This window comes from Delphinus delphis, chromosome 15, assembly GCF_949987515.2.
Source record: "Delphinus delphis chromosome 15, mDelDel1.2, whole genome shotgun sequence".
NCBI classification, from domain to species: Eukaryota; Metazoa; Chordata; class Mammalia; order Artiodactyla; family Delphinidae; genus Delphinus; species Delphinus delphis.
Genome location: NC_082697.1, coordinates 32,293,207 through 32,307,675, shown reverse-complemented (window position 1 = coordinate 32,307,675; position 14,469 = coordinate 32,293,207). Strand labels below are relative to the sequence as shown.

The window sequence follows — 14,469 nt, the reverse complement described above, 5'->3', positions numbered from 1 at the left end:
GGATCTGCCTCCTAAGGCAAGGGAAACAAAAGCAAAAATAAACAAATGGGACATAATTAAACAAAATCTTTTACACAGCAAAGGAACCATTGACAAAACAAAAAGACAACCTACTGAATGGGAAAAAATATTTACAAATGATATGACTGTTAAGGGGTTAATATCCAAAATGTATAAACATTTCATACAATTCAACATCAAAAGCAACAACAAAAGCAAACACCCAATTAAAAATGGTCAGAAGACGTGAATAGACATTTTTCCAAAGAAGACATACATATGGCCAACAGGTACATGAAAAGATGTTCAACATCACTAATCATCAGATAAATGCAAATTAAAACCACAGTGGAATATCACCTCACACCTGTCAGAAGGGCTATGATCAAAAAGAACACAAATTACAAATGTTGGGGAGGATGTGGAGAAAAGGGAACCCTTGTACACTTTTGGTGGGAATGTAAATTGGTGCAGCCACTATGGAAAACAGTATGGAGGTTTCTCAAAAAACTAAAAGTAGAACTACCACAGATCTGGCAATTGCACTCCTGGGTATACATATCCTTAAAAAACTGAAAACACTAATTTGAAAAGATACATACACCCCAATGTTCATAATAGCAGTATTTACAATTGCCAAGGTATAAAAGCAACCTAAGTATCCATCAACAGATGAATGGATAAAGAAGATGGGATATATATATATATATATATATATATATATATATATATATATACACACACACACACACACACACACACACACACACAAAGGAATACTACTTAGTCCTAAAAACGAATGAAATATTGCCATTTGCAGCAACAAGAATGGACTTAGAGAGCATTATGCTTATTTCAAAGACAGACAAAGACAAATATTGTATGATATCATTTATATGTGGAATCTAAAAAATAAAACAAACTAGGGAATATAACAAAAAAGAAACAGACTCAGAGATATAGAGAACAAACTAGTGGTTACCAGTGGAGAGAAAAATGGGAGGAGGGGCAACATAAGAATAGGGGATTAAGAGGTATAAACTATTACACATAAAATAAGCTACAAGGGGCTTCCCTGGTGGCACAGTGGTTGGGAGTCTGCCTGCCGATGCAGGGGACGTGGGTTCGTTCCTGGTCCGGGAGGATCCCTTGTGCCATGGAGCGGCTGGGTCCATGAGCCATGACTGCTGAGCTTGTGCGTCCGGAGCCTGTGCTCTGCAACAGGAGAGGCCACAGCAGTGAGAGGCCCACGTACCGCAAAAAAAAAAAAAAAAAAGCTACAAGGATATATTGTACAACACAGGGAATATAACCAATATTTTACAATAACTGTAAATGGAGTATAATCTTTAAAAATTGTAAGTCACTATGTTGTACACCTGAGACTTCTATAACATTGTGAAATAACTATACTTCAACAAATAAGAAAGAAAGAGAGAAGGAGAGAAAGAGAAAGAAAGAAAGAAAGAAAGAAAGAAAGAAAGAAAGAAAGAAAGAAAGAAAGAAAGAAAGAGAAAGAAAAAAAAAGAAAAGGAAAACTGCCAGCTAGACACTCAAGGGGCAGGATCAGAAGAGAGGGGGCAGGGTAAATTTTCCACCCCACCCCCAGTGTTTCTGGGCAGCCCTAGTGCTGGGTTCTTCAGCTGTCCATCATCCTGGAAGCAGCTGGTCCAGGTGGTGTCCTGACTCTCTGAGAGCTCCAGGTTCAAGGGCTTGTGGGCTTCAACATGATGGTTTGAAGTGAGAATGTCACCATTTTTGAGCCCCAATCGTTTTTCTTTGGCTCACTTGATATATCCGGACACTGGACAGATGGAGGTGGAATGGAGTGAGAGCAAGGCAAGAGCTAGAAGAAAGGATTGTGACTGGTTGGGTCCCTCTGGGGCAGTGACTAGAAGCATTTCACAGTTAGGAATGGGGGGCTGGGCTGTAGGGATGTCATGAGGGTCTCATTGTGACACACTCCTTGCCCAGTGGAGTGGGGATTGGCTAAGAAAACAGAATGGGGAGGATAAATCAGAGGTTGGTTGCCAGGACCTGAGCCCAACAGGGAGATGGGCTCAGAGAGATGGCGCTCCCAAACTCTTTGACCCCTTCACACCTCCTCTAACGAGAACTCCAACTTCCTCCCCTCTCTCTCTCCTCAGTAGGGCTCAGGGCAGGTGCCTGCTGATACTTCTGAGCCCAGCAGAAGCAGATCACAGGCTTCTCTTACTGTGGGTCAGTGGCAGGTGGGGCTGGCTGTACCATGCTAATGAGACCTGCCGAGAGAAGCCCGATGCATGGGGCTGCATTGAGGATGCCCCAGCCATCCCACATCCTCTCCCCATTTCCACTTGTGGCCCACCCACCTCCAGCTTCTCTCCTTGTTTGGGTCCTGCTCTTAGGTTTCCTTAAAACAAAAGGCTCCCCTTTGACTTTCCTGGTGATCTGTCCCTGCATATCCGTGCCAACCTGGGGTCATCAGGCCTGCTTCAAAATGAGAGAAACCTGGTGGAGATGGTTCCTTGAATGTCCTGGACCACAGTGCAGGTGAGAAATACACCCTATCAGAGCAAAAAAGAATGGTCTCATAACAGCACGATTTTGAAGATGGGGCTCAGAGTACACATGTTCCTTAAATTCAGTCTATGAGAGCCCCACAAAGATCATACTCTTTGCAAATTCTAGCAGACAGCTTGCCGCAGTTTGGGAGAGAGGCCTCAAAAGCATGACCACATCTCCTGGCCCCCATAACAGGTTCCAATATTGCACCATAGCTCCTCAGTTGGCAGGATGGCAGGTTTATGGGCTTCTTCTACATGAAGAGCTTCACTTCCATCACTGGGGCCCACCTGGGGAATCCCCAAGAACTGCTCTGCAAAGGTACAATCAAATGCCCACTCTGCACCTCTGAAATCATTCACGAACAAAACATGTATAAATTGACCTGTCTTCTGTGTGTGGCTTCCTATGTGGCAGATATTGAAGATAAAAGGCAAAAGTAAGACTCTGTTCCTTTCCTTTAGGAGCTCGTGGTTCATTGGATGAGCCAGAGAAGGAAACAATAATTGACTCTAATCAGAGACAGAGTGTGGCCACAGTGGGGGAGAGGAGTGAGCACACAGGTAGGAAGTCCAGAGAAGAGGGCTGGCACAGACCACTGAAATCAGTGCAGACTTCCTGGGAGAGATGTGAGCTTTGGAGGAAGAATGAGATTTTTAAGTGGGCTGGGAAGAGTGTTCCAGGGAGAGGTATTGTGTGGCCAGTGCCCTTCTTCCTTGATCCCCTTCATATCTGCAGCCATTCCCTTCTCAACTCTCTCCTTGCTCAGCACAGCCACAGTGACTCTCCCAATCACAATGCTCAAAACTCCCGCTTCTACAAAGAACATCACGGTTGGTGACTCTGCTTCTTCTGACTCGACCTCCCTTCTCTGCTCTTTCCTGTCTCTTGTGTTCTTCCCACCTACCCAACCTCCACACTCCCAAGACAGCTGGTAGAAAATTACACTCCTGAATCCCACTTTTGCTTGTGTATGATTTGAATATTTTCTGAGTCAACATGGTGAACATATTTCTCAAAATTTGCTGTGAAAGATTAAGTCTAAAGCAGACTCTGCCCCTTAGAATGTAAATTCACCTACAAGGAGAAAGGAAAGGGACAACTGCCCACCCTTTTGTTTGCTGAGTGTCCTTATGCACCCTTCAACACATGTTAGAACTTATATAAAACAATGTAACTGTGTATTTCCACCAAACAAAATACAGCTTTCTTCTGTATATCTGAAGACATTTTCACCCTCTCTCCATAATAAGGAAATGCACAGTTCCAACAGTCATTATATACATTGCTGACTATATTAATTATTCTTCAGAATTCATCATGGCTCCACTGAATATTCTGTTACCTGAAAACTAAATTATAAAATTAAATTCCAAGCCAAGGCAATTTTGAGAAAGAAAAAACAGAGCTGGAGGAGTCAGAATCCCTGGCTTCAGACTATACTACAAAGGTACAGTCAACAAAACAGTATGGTACTGGCACAAAAACAGAAATATAGATTAATGGAACAGGATAGAAAGCCCAGAAATAAACCCATGCACCTATGGTCAATGAATCTACTACAAAGGAGGTAAGACTATACAATGGAGAAAAGACAGTCTCTTCAATAAATGGTGCTGGGAAAACTGGCCAGCTACATGTAAAAAAAATTAAATTAGAACATTCTTTAACACCATGCACAAAAATAAACTCAAAATCAATTAAAGACATAAATGTAAGACTGGATACTATAAAACTCTTAGAGAAAAGTATAGGCAGAGCTCTCTTTAACATAAATTGCAGCAATATCTTTTTTGATCCATCTCCTAGCATAATGGAAATAAAAACAAATGGGACCTAATTAAACTCAAAAGCTTTTGCACAGCAAAGGAAACCATAAACAAAAGTAAAAGACAACCCAAAGAATGGGAGAAAATATTTGCAAACCATGTGACCGACAAGGGATTAATCTTCAATATTTACAAACAGCTCATGTGGCTCAATATAAAAAAAAACCCAAACAACCCGACCAAAAAATGGACAGAAGACTGAAACAGACATTTGTCCAAAGAAGACATACTGATGGCCAACAGGCACATGAAAAGATTCTCAACATCACTAATTATTAGAGAAACGAAAATCAAAATTACAATGAGATATCACCTCACACCAATCAGAAAGGCCATCATTAAAAAGTCTACAAACAATAAATGCTAGAAAGGATGTGGAGAAAAGGGAACCCTCCTACACTTCTGGTGGAAATGTGCATTGGTTCAGCCACTATGGAGAACAGTATGGAGGTTCCTTAAGAAACTAAAAATAGAGCTACTCTATGATCCAGTAATCCCACTCCTGAGCATAAATCTGGAGAAAAACACGGTTTGAAAAGACACGCATCCCAATGTTCATTACAGTGCTGTTTACAATATCCAAGACATAGAAGCAACCTAAATGTCTGTCGATAGATCAATGGATAAAGAAGATGTGGTACATATATACAATGGAATATTACTCATCCATAAAAAAGAATGAAATAATGCCATTTGCAGCAAAATGGATGGACCTGGAGATTATCATACTAAGTAAGGCAAAGAAATACAAATATATGACATTGCTTATATGAGGAATCTTAAAAACAATGATACAAATGAACTTATTTATAAAACAGAAACAGACTCACAGATTTAGAGAACAAATTTATGGTTACCAGTGGGGGAAATGTTGGGGGGGAGGGATAGATTGGGAATTTGGGATTGACATGTACACACTGCTATATTTAAAATAGATAGCCAACAAGGGCCTACTGTATAGCACAGGGAACTCTGCTCAATTCTCTGTAATAACCGTAATGAGAAAGGAATTTGAGAAAGAATCGATACATGTATATGTATAACTGAATCACTCTGCTGTACACCTGAATCTAACACAACGTTGTTAATCAGCTATACTCCAATATAAAATTTTTAAAATTTTTAAATTAAAAATTTAAAAAAGAAAAAAATTAAATCTAATAATTTGTATATATGTAAAACAGTGGTAGGAGAGAAAAGATCAAAATGGTGAATATGTACTATCAACACATACATATTACAAGCAAAGAAAAAATGCAAAGCTATTGTCATACTTGTTCCTGTAATTTGTCAGGGGGCCCTGATTAAAATCTGTAGCTTCTTTCTTTCACTACTTATTCTGTATTTCCCCTGCCCTCACTCAGAACCTCAATTAGTCTCAGTTCTGTATCAAGTGGAGTGATCCAAAACTATATTCCCAAAGGGTCTGAGTCCTCAATCCTGCCACCTTTTAGTTGTAGTAGTTTTCCATTAATCTTTAAAATTGAGCATGGAAGCACAAAGAGGCACCCCAAGAATCCCCTGGGTTCCTAACATAGCCTTCATTGCCCCCACTGGGTAGCAGCAACCTCCCTTACCCCTTGGAAATCAGGATCAATCACACTGGACAGTACTCTCTTTTTGTTGGTTCAATGGAATAAAGAGTATAAAGTATTCAGATAGAAGTCTCGTAATTGCTAGGTCCTCTGATATTAATTCCTTGAGCACTAACCCTCTGAACTATCATAACTCTAATTTGCTGGGACAAAATACAAAAATTCTGCAAATGGGTTACTAGATGTAATTGCCACAGGAGCCACACCCAATTCTATTCCTCACTCACAGAGCAATGTATTCCGGCCATAGGGGAGACAACACCATATAATTGTCTCTGACACAAAGTATATACTGTTTAAACTGTTAAACACAGCCGAACCTCTCCCAACAGATGCCACACTGAATCTAAGCCCTTCTACCTTTCAATTAGGCCAGCCACTTCCAGGTGATGGGGTGCGTGGTAAGAGCACTTAATGTTATGGGCATGAGTCCATTGCTGAACATTCTTTGCTGTGAAATGAGCTTCTTGATTCAATACAACAGTGGGTGAATTATCATGAAAGTGCATAAGGCATCCTGTGAGTCCACAGATGCTGTTGCTGGCAGAAGCATTACAGGCAAGGAAGGAAAATCCTTTGTACTTCAGGGTCACCCCTGCAGTGCTAATAGCTGGCCACTTTTCTGTATTACCAGCTAATTGTGCAGACCCAGATGTAAACCAGTTTCAAGTGTTTTCCTCAGTCAGTTGGTCATCAGGAACATTTCATAAGGCCATAAGCATGGATCGAAAGAGAGCAGAAAATGCAACAGGAATTCATGTCAAAGGAGTCTGAGCCCCCTGCTCGTGCAACCTACTCAGGTTTTCCCAACTTACTCAAATCTGATCTCTTACATACCATTTACGTTTGATGTTAAATTGCTTCTACACATGCTCAAACTTATGGCCAAGTGTGTTCATTATGGGAAGTTCAGGCCACAGGACTACCTCATGTTCTGAAGTTAGGAGTTCAGTATCTACCAAGGCCCAGTAGCAAACCAGAAGCTACTCTCAAAAAGAGAATAGTTATCTCCAGAAGTGGATATTTTCTAAAAACCCCCAGAAATCAAGCTGTTGTTCTCCTGTTCATGTTTGTGAGAAGCTCCGTACATTAACTGTATTTGCCACACTTTGAGCATCATTGGACCTGCTGGAGCATAAGCACCAGGTTGTAGAGCAGCTTGTATTACAGCCTGGACTTATCACAGAGCTTCATCTTTCTCTGGTTTAACTTGAAACTGTCCTTCTCATGAGCAACTCTGTAGATGAGTCAAGAGAGTATACTCACCTGTGATATATGTTGCCTCTCAATTCCAAAAAGGTCTACCAAGAGTTATGTACCTTTGTTCATGGCAGGTGGTACAGGTGTGGAACCTGGTCTTTTGCCACAGACTACTGAAACCCTGGAAACTACACTCAGGTGACAACTCCCTGGATTTTCATTGGCTGTATCTCCCATAATGTGGTTCATATATGTCTTAATAAAGGCATCTAAAGTTCTTCTTCCTGCTCATCAAATCCAATCAGCATAATCTTAATATAGTGAACCAGTGTTATGTTTTGTGTAATGTCAAGTCAATATCTCTGTAGACTATATTATGGCAGAGAAAAGAATAGACCTGGCCCCATGGTGCTGTGAAGGTATGTGGTGACCACTGATAGGTAAAAGCAACTTTCTGGTGGTCCTTGCAAGTTGATATGAAGAAAAAGGCATTAGCTGGGTCAGCAGCTATATACAAAGTTCCAGGGGCCATTTTGATTTGCTCCAGGAACATTTTAATTTTTTTTATATTTTATTATTTTTAAAAATATTTACTTATTTATTTGGTTGCTCTGGGTCTTAGTTACGGCATGCAGGATCTTCCTTGTGGCATGTGGGATCTTTAGTTGCAGCATGTGGGTCTTTTTAGTTGTGGCATGTGAACTCTTAGTTGCGGCATGCATGCAGGATCTAGTTCCCTGACCAGGGATCGAACCCGGGCCCCCTGCATTGGGAGAACACATCCATATAACCACTGGACCACCAGGGAAGTCCCTCCAGTAAAATTTTTAAATCTGACCTTGCAATCATAATTAGAGTCCCTGACTCAGTTAATAATAACCCACAGTCAATCTCCAAAATTCATTTGAGCTCTGCACAGGCCAAACTGGTGAGTTTAAATATGATAGATATCACCATCCCTGCTTCTTTCAAGTCTTGGACTGTGGCATTAATCCATAGAGTTCCCTGAGTGATGCTGTTTTTCTTCTGGTTTTCTGTTTTACTTCTTAGGGGAAGGGAAGTTGTAGGGTCTTTCATTTGTCAAGCTTACACACCAAAAAGGCAAGGCACAGGCTGGGTTATACCCACTGCTGAGGAGCCAATTCTAGACTGCAGCTAAGCAGTTTTATATTCTGCAACTCTATTCTGAGGGGTGGTGGTGGATGGGACAGGAAGCCTCATACCTCCTCAGAACCCAAGAGGCAGTGGCAGCCTTCAGGGAACATAGGAAAGTGAGTAAGAAATGGCCCAGAGCCGCTCTCACAGACCTTCCATCCTCTTGTGTTCCGGGTGGGGGCGGGGGGTCACAAGGTGTTCTGCCAAAAGTCAGATTACCTGTGATTCAAACCTTTGCCTGTGAGGCTTATGTTGTTATATGCAAGGTTGCTAGGGTGCCCAGGTGGAGCCATTCCCCTACATGTCCACACCCTTTGGCCTTTTACATATTCAACCAAGAATTCTTGGTAGCAAAGGCCATCCCATCACATGCTCTAAGTAACTGATAATGGACAATCACATTGTCCTGGACTTTCTGCTGGCCAGTTACTGTGGTGTGTGTGTGTGGTTGCCAACACCTCATGCTGCACCTGGGTTTACGACATAGTTAACTGACTTGGCCCAGATGGAGAGTCATACTAGCATAGACCCTCTTGTCCAGTGTTGCCCAAGACATGAAACAGATTCGGTCTAAGTCTCTATCAGTGCACTTATGCTATAGAATTTAGAAGACTCAGTAGTCAATGAGAAATGTACAAAAATGTCTAACAATAATATCAGTGTCCACAAAGTCAATTTTGTTCTGTTGTTTCAAGTGGAGGCTATTCCTTTCTGATATCAGTGGCTATTGGGAGGTTTCTGATGAAGATTCAATGCTGGCCAGCATATTGGAGGGTGGCGGTGGCAGTCTGGGTTAAATTGGCCAAATTCCCTGCAGACAAATAGCTCAGAGTGAGATTAGGTACCTCCCTTTACCCCTGACATCCCAGGCTCTAAAGTGTTTTCTTCCCATCAGCCAGGGTCCTTCCACAGCCAGATAATCAGAATGACCGGTTCCTGCACCTGTCACTCCATCATGTTTGAAGAATCCTTCCCGTGTCTTACCCACACCATAAACTCAGATTCATCCTAATGTGGCTCAGCAGTATATATACTTTGTACTACTCTTGAAAATTTCTCTCACCCCCTGACGTGTGGTCGCAACAGGACCACCTTAGGAGTTGTGGTGGAATATGAAAACCTCATATTCCTGATCATTATCATAGGCACAATTGCCTCAATTCAACAAATATAGCCAGATGGCAAAAGAAACACCAGATAAGAGTCACCCACCCTCCGTTCTTTTTTGCTACTCTGAAACTCCAGTAGCCCAGTTTCCCAAGAGGTAAGTATGGGAGGTACAGAAAGAAGGGTTAATTATGCAGTATGGGAATCTTACAAGCAGTCTAGGTCTCCTCCATCCCCCAGCATGACCAACATTCTATTTAAATAGGTGGTACTATTTCTAGGAATTGCTACTTTTAGACCCCAAAGTGTCTTTATGAAGAGTATGCTCCACTGGGAGCTGAGCCTACTTTGTCAGTTATCTTGGTCAGTTTTTCCTTTCAGAGGGGCCCATTCCATCCTTTAAGGGCACCTGCTACCTGGCAGTACGGGTTTGACAAGCTTCTGTATTCCAGTGATGTTCATCATCGAAAGATCCTTTCTCTTTGGCATCCACATGGGTCACAGAGGGTTTGGGTCTTGTGCAATGTGCTGCCATAAGGTTTGTCCCCATAGAAAATGAGAAAATGAAACTTTTTCATCCAGTTGTCCCACCACAGTGACTGCCTCAGTTGCCTCAGAGTCGGTGAAAATATAATAAGGTGCACTTGGGCTGGGGGTGGGGGGTTGTTTCCAGGCAAGCATTACAGTCTACAGCTCCCTCCAACTGAGCAGAGTTCCCTTTACCATGCACAGTTTTAAGCAGTTTTATTTGGGTATACCCCATCATCCTTTAATTAGCTAGTCTGTCTGTGAACCAGGCCCAGGTAGCCTCAGGAAACTGGGTGTAACAAAGCCTGGAAGAAGCTGGAGTGGCTGGCACAGACCCTCCATCTAAGATAGCCATGTTTGGCCAATGAGTGGGCACTTTTTCATGTACCTGTCAGATGTCATTAATGCCTGGTTTAATTTCCTGGATATACCATTTCCATTAGTAATGGAGGCTTGTTTGGCAATACCCACTTTGTTGGTGTTCTTATTTCTGACCCATCTCAGGATAGGGATGTCAGTGTGTAGTACCACCTGCTGTTACTTTTTTAGCTTTTCAGTATCCACTAGAACCCAATAACAAGCACTGACAGTCTCTCAAATGGAGTATACCAGGTGGCAGTGTCAGGCACAGGTACTGCAAAGTGACATTCTCAAGTTGTTAAAAACATCATTCTCGGGAATTCCCTTGCGATCCAGTGGTTAGGACTCCGGTTTCACAGCTGGGGCCCGGGTTCGATCCCCGTTTGGGAAACTAAGATCCCACGAGCCAGGCAGCATGGCCAAAAAAACAAAACAAACAAGAAAAAACCATAATTCTCTGCACCAGTGCTGGGTTGAGGGCTCCTGGGCTCCCCCACTTGTGAGTGGGCGGCCATCAGGCATGGAGTCCGGCGCCTGTGATAATGGGTTTAAAAAAATCCATCTTGAAGAAGAAAGATCTTAAGCAATATAAATTCAGAAGCTCATGAAAAGAGGCCTCCAATCCTAACGTCTTCAAAACGAGATATATCACCTCATATTGCAAATGTTGGCGAAATGAAGCATTACTTGTGTGGCTGCTGTGAGCTTTCAACAATGTAGCAGCCACATTTCCCATTCGGAAAGTCCTCTTTCCAGTGACAGCTATATGGAATCAAAACCCGGGATGCAGTATTTCACTTGAGGAGGGATGGATTTCGAAACTTGTATCCCAGAATCCTTCTCCCATTAATGCAGAAGACAGCTATGCTGACACTTACGTTTTGCCTCTATGAGGATTTATCTTGCCTTCCCGGTAAGCCTATCACTTCCCCGGAGTTTGCAATCCTGAGCCCAGCAGCAGTACTTGGGGGGTCAACAGAAGAAATTTTCACTCCATTGGAAAGAGTTCAAATATTGCTTCAAGACCACAAGCATCACGACAAATTTACAAACACCTACCAGGCTTTCAAGGCACTGAAATGCCATGGAATTAGTATTTATCGAGGTTTGGTGCCCATTCTTTTCTGTAACGGATTCAACAATGTCTTTTCTTTCTGTTTTTTGGCCTTTGAGGTCCCATTAAGGAGCATCCGTCTCCACTGTAGGTATCATGGAGGTGGGTGGTATGTCCTTCTAGCCCTCTCGGCCGGTGACAAGAGGGAACAAGACAGAGCTTTTCTAATGTCTGAACGATGTTCTCGGGAAGTGAAGCTGGGTTGGGGGGTTGGGTGGGAGGCCGACGGCTGCGTCCACACGGGCCTCCAGGCAGGCGTTGTGGGCCGGGGTCCGAGTCTTGGGGCAGCGTGGCTGAGGTTGAAGGACCGCGTGTGTCTGTCCAGCAAGGCTGCCACCATCTCGGGAGCCTGAGGACCTTGAAGGCCGAGATTCCTTTCCCTGCCCAGGCTCGCCGCTGGGAGTGAGCAACTCAGAGAACTGGATGGCAGACCCACCGCAAGGTACTGGAGACGGGAGCAGCATCCCCCCAACTCCCCCCGCCACCGGTGCTGCAGACTAGTGAAGGGCTGCCAGCGTGTGATCATCAACAGCTGAGTATGGGACAGGCACATTGGCCTGCTAGGAGGTATTTTGGGGGGGGGGGGCGGCGGGTTGGGGCATTTTTTTGTTTGTTTTTGAAGTCTATTTATTGAGTAAAAATGAAATCATTGTCAGACAGTAAATTCAGTTTGGTTCAAATTTGGCTGATGTTCATTTGCAGCAGAGATGAATGGAGGTGAAGAGAAGACACAGTGACGCTGGCAAGGGGACACCGAACAAAACCATTCTCTGCTGATTATAAAAGCAGGCATCATGCAGCCAGCGTGAGTCACCTAGCAAAGGGGGACATGACGTTTAATAAGCAGGGATAAAACCAAAGTAATTAATAACTTTCAAGAAAAGAGAGGCCAGAGCTTTTAGAGGACAAGATGCAGAAGGGGCTCGTTGGAGAACAGTGTTGGGTGCAGAGCTGCCAGCTCACTTGGGGAACACAGTGATCACATCATCGGATCCCTCAGGTGGAGTGACCCACTCCCAGGCATGCTTTTCACAGTAGATCTGTTCCTCCACAAAGAAATGGTCTTTCTGTTTCAGGTTGGTGCCACAGTCGGTGCACACATAACACTCAGGGTGGTGGGGAAGGTCCCGCAGCTTCAAAAAACACGCCGGCAATGCCAATGCTACATTTATCACACATGAGCAATTTCTGGGTATTTCCAATTCATGCAGCCACTTTGGTGACTGGAGCCTTAACACTTCTGAATCCTGATGGCTTGTTGGGATCCCCTTTCTCCTCAGACTCCAAGATTTCCTGCAAAACCAGGAATGAAGAGAACTGTTTCAGAGCCTCATTTAACTCCTGTTTCTCTGAAGAAGACTTCAGAATCTTTGTCAATGACAAGTCTGCTTGGAAGCTGAGAATGGTCTAAGGCTCTGCCATTCATCTCCTGCCCACTGGCTGCTTTCTTTGACTCCAAGGCATAGTTGAAGTTGGAGATGTTTTCAGAAGAGTAGAAGTCAGCTGGGTTGTTGTACTGGTTTGTGATGACCCTGGGGGTAGAACTGGAGGCAGGTGAGATGGTAAAGGGCATGGAACTTTTGTTGTGGGCGCTTCCTATATGTAGGACCTCTTGGGGTTCAGAGACTAAATTCATCTTATATGAGTGATGTTTCCCTTCCTCTGTCACCAGAGGAGACCATATTTTCTTTCAGATCTGGCTACTATGAGAGTCACATTGTCTGTGCAGCCCTTGATTTTGTTCTGAGCTTCCAAGTGCATCATATTGCTGGTATTTTCCCCATCAATGGCTGTGATTACACACAGAATTAGCTATAGCAACCTTGCTTCTGGGAGTGACCCAGGAACTAGTGAGAGGCTGCTTGAAATCCTTGCCCCCCACAAGGCAGAAGCTCCAGGTTCCCTGGCCATGAGGATTATTTGCAGGGTGGTCATAGCAAGGCGATGATGGGTGGCAACCCGAGGGGACAGATGGGGCAGGACACAGAGTGATGCACTGTGCTCCCCGGCAGCTGTTCTGCTAGGAGGTTTTGAATGCTGAAGAATGGCGATCAGCAGTGCAGAGTTTTAAATCTAGCGACAGCAACAGTAAACCAGCCAGCCCAAGAAGAGGTTATGCTGCAGCAGGAGCAGAATAAAATAAAACAAAAAAGATGAAAAAGTACACCTACATGTTCCTAGATGGAATTATATAACAAACATAATCGTATCAGTGTGGTAGATTGAGTTACAGCCTCCATTTATGACTTCCTTCTGTTGTGTTACAGACCCACACCTTTCCCAATGCCTCAGGGTAGGAAGACAGGAATTTTTCACTTCTGAATTTTAAACTAAGTCATATGATTGTCTTGGCCACTGAGATGTTGGTAGACAAGATGCAAGCTAATGATAAAAGTGTTTGCATGAATGGGAAATTGGTTCAAGATGGTGGAATAGAAGGACGTGTGCTCACTCCCTCTTGCAAGAGCACTAGAATCACAACTAACTGCTGAAAAATCATCGAAAGGAAGACCCTGGAACTCACCAAAAAAGATACACCACATCCAAATACAAAGGAGAAACCACAATGAGATGGTAGGAGGGGTGCAATCACAATAAAATCAAACCCCATAACCACTGGGTAGGTCACTCACAAACTGAAGAACAATTATACCACAGAAGTCCACCCACTGGAGTGAAGGTTCTGAGCCTCACGTGAGGCTTCCCAACCTGGGGTTCTGGAAATAGGAGGAGGAATCCCCAGAGGATCATTCTTTGAAGGCTAGGGGGATTTGATTGCACGACTTTGACAAGACTGGGGAAAACAGAGACTCCACTTTTGGAGGGGACACACAAAGTAGTGTGTGCATCAGGAAGCAGGGGGAAGGAGCAGTGACCCAATAGGAGGCTGAACCAGATCTACCAGATAGTATTGGAGGGACTCTTGCAGAGGTGGGGGTGGTTGTGGTTCACTGTGGGGACAAGGACACTGGCAGCAGAAGCTCTGGGAAGTATTCTTGGAATGAGGCCTCCCAGAGTCCACCATTAGGCCCACCAA

The 14,469-nt window shown here is 43.6% G+C and overlaps 2 pseudogenes; one reads left to right on the top strand and one right to left on the bottom strand.

Moving 5' to 3' along the window:
- LOC132437631 (uncharacterized) overlaps positions 1-11,523 on the top strand; it is a 28,526-nt pseudogene extending 17,003 nt beyond the window's left edge.
- An 868-nt stretch (positions 11,524-12,391) lies between these two features.
- On the bottom strand, positions 12,392-13,367 carry LOC132438626 (PDZ and LIM domain protein 1 pseudogene; annotated as a pseudogene).
- Positions 13,368-14,469: the final 1,102 nt, after the last annotated feature.